Source organism: Triticum aestivum, chromosome 4A (genome assembly GCF_018294505.1).
Source record: "Triticum aestivum cultivar Chinese Spring chromosome 4A, IWGSC CS RefSeq v2.1, whole genome shotgun sequence".
In the NCBI taxonomy this organism is placed as follows: domain Eukaryota; kingdom Viridiplantae; phylum Streptophyta; class Magnoliopsida; order Poales; family Poaceae; genus Triticum; species Triticum aestivum.
Window position 1 is genome coordinate 602,796,947 of NC_057803.1, and position 3,142 is coordinate 602,800,088.

Consider the following 3,142-nt stretch of genomic DNA (forward strand, 5'->3'; position numbering starts at 1 on the left):
TGTGATCAACACCCAAAGGGTTTACTAGAGTCAGTAATCTAGTTCAGATCGCTATGTGATTAACACCCAAAGAGTACTAAGGTGTGATCATGTTTTGCTTGTGAGATAATTTTAGTCAACGGGTCTGCCACATTCAGATCCGTAAGTATTTTGCAAATATTTATGTCAACAATACTCTACACGGAGCTACTCTAGCTAATTGCTCCCACTTTCAATATGTATCTAGATTGAGACTTAGAGTCATCCAGATCTGTGTCAAAACTTGCATCGACGTAACCTTTTACGACGAACCTTTTTGTCACCTCCATAATTGAGAAATATTTCTTTATTCCACTAAGGATAAGTTTGACCGCTGTCCAGTGATCTACTCTTATATCACTATTGTACTCCCTTGCTTAACACAGTGTAGGGTATACAATAGATTTGGTACACAGCATGGCATACTTTATAGAACCTATAGCCAAGGCATAGGGAATGACTTTCATTCTCTTTCTATATTCTGCCGTGGTCGGGCTTTGAGTCTTACTCAACTTCACACCTTGTAATACAGGCAAGAACTCTTTCTTTGACTGCTCCATTTTAAACTACTTCAAAATCTTGTCAAGGTATGTACTCATTGAAAAAACTTATCAAGCGTCTTGATCTATCTCTATAGATCTTGAAGCTCAATATGTAAGCAGCTTTACCGAAGTCTTTCTTTGAAAAACTCCTTTCAAACACTCCTTTATGCTTTACAGAATAATTCTACATTATTTCCGATCAACAATATGTCATTCACATATACTTATTAGAAATGCTGTAGTGCTCCCACTCACTTTCTTGTAAATACAGGCTTCACCGCAAGTTTGTATAAAACTATATGCTTTGATCAACTTATCAAAGCGTATATTCCAACTCCGAGATGCTTGCACCAGTCCATAGATGGATCGCTGGAGCTTGCATATTTTGTTAGCACCTTTAGGATTGACAAAACCTTCTGGTTGTATCATATACAACTCTTCTTTAATAAATCTATTAAGGAATGCAGTTTTGTTTATCCATTTGCCAGATTTCATAAAATGCGGCAATTGCTAACATGATTCGGATAGATTTAAGCATAGATACGAGTGAGAAACTCTCATCGTAGTCAACACCTTGAACTTGTCGAAAACCTTTTGCGACAATTCTAGCTTTGTAGATAGTAACACTACTATCAGCGTCCGTCTTCCTCTTGAAGATCCATTTATTTTTTATGGCTTCCCGATCATCGGGCAAGTCAACCAAAGTCCATACTTTGTTCTCATACATGGATCCCATCTCAGATTTCATGGCCTCAAGCCATTTTGCGGAATCTGGGCTCACCATCGCTTCTTCATAGTTCGTAGATTCATCATGATCTAGTAGCATGACTTCCAGAACAGGATTACCGTACCACTCTGGCGCGATCTTACTCTGGTTTACCTACGAGATTCGGTAGTAACTTGACCTGAAGTTACATGATCATCATCATTAGCTTCCTCACTAATTGGTGTAGTAGTCACAGGAACAGATTTCTATGATGAACTACTTTCCAATAAGGGAGAAGGTACAATTACCTTATCAAGTTCTACTTTCCTCCCACTCACTTCTTTCGAGAGAAACTCCTTCTGTAGAAAGGATCCATTCCCAGCAACGAATAGCTTGCCTTCGGATCTGTGATAGAAGGTATACCCAACATTTTTCTTTTTGAGTATCCTATGAAGACGCACTTCTCCGATTTGGGTTTGAGCTTATCAAGTTGAAACTTTTTCATATAAGCATTGCAACCCAAACTTTAAGAAACGACAACTTTGGTTTCTTGCCAAACCACAGTTCAGATTATGTCGTCTCAACGGACTTAGATGGTGCCCTTTTTAACGTGAATGCAGCTGTCTTTAATGCATAACCCCAAAACGATAGTGGTAGATCGGTAAGAGACATCATAGATTATACTATATCCAATAAAGTACGGTTATGACGTTCGGGCACACCATTATGCTGTGGTGTTCCATGTGGCATGAGTTTGTGAAACTATTCCACATTGTTTTAATTGAAGACCAAACCCGTAACTCAAATACTCTTCTCTATGATCAGATCGTAGAAATTTTATTTTCTTGTTACGATGATTTTTCACTTCACTCTGAAATTCTTTGAACTTTTCAAATGTTTCAGACTTATGTTTCATCAAGTAGATATACTCATATCTGCTCAAATCATCTGCGAAGATCAGAAAATAATGATACTTGTCGCGAGCCTCAATATTTATCGGACCACATACATCAGTATGTATGATTTCCAACAAATCTATTGCTCGCTCCATTTTTCCGAAGAACAGAGTCTTAGTCATCTTGCCCATAAGGCATGGTTCGCAAGCATCAACTGATTCATAATCAAGTGATTCCAAAAGCCCATCAGCATGGAGTTTCTTCATGCGCTTTACACCAATATGACCTAAACGGTAGTGCCACAAATAAGTTGCACTATCATTATTAACTTTGCATCTTTTGGTTTCAATATTATGATTATGTGTATCACTACGATCGAGATCCAACGAACTATTTTCATTGGGTGTGTAACCATATAAGGTTTTATTCATGTAAACAGAACAACAATTTATTCTCTTACTTAAATGAATAACCGTATTACAACAAACATGATCAAATCATATTCATGCTTAACGCAAACACCAAATAACACTTATTCAGGTTCAACACTAATCCCGAAAGTATAGGGAGTGTGCGATGATGATCATATCAATCTTGGAACCATTTCCAACACACATCATCACTTCACCCTTAACTAGTCTCTGTTTATTCTGCAACTCCTATTTCGAGTTACTAATCTTAGCAACTGAACTAGTATCAAATATCGAGGGGTTGCTATAAACACTAGTAAAGTACACATCAATAACATGTATATCAAATATACTTATGTTCACTTTGCCATCCTTCTTATCTGCCAATCACTTGGGGTAGTTCCGCTTCCAGTGACCAGTCCCTTTACAGTAGAAGCACTTAGTCTCAGGCTTAGGATCAGACTTGGGCTTTTTCACTTGAGCAGCAACTTGCTTGCTATTCTTCTTGAAGTTCCCCTTCTTCCCTCTGCCCTTTTCTTGAAACTAGTGGTCTTGTCTACCATCAACACT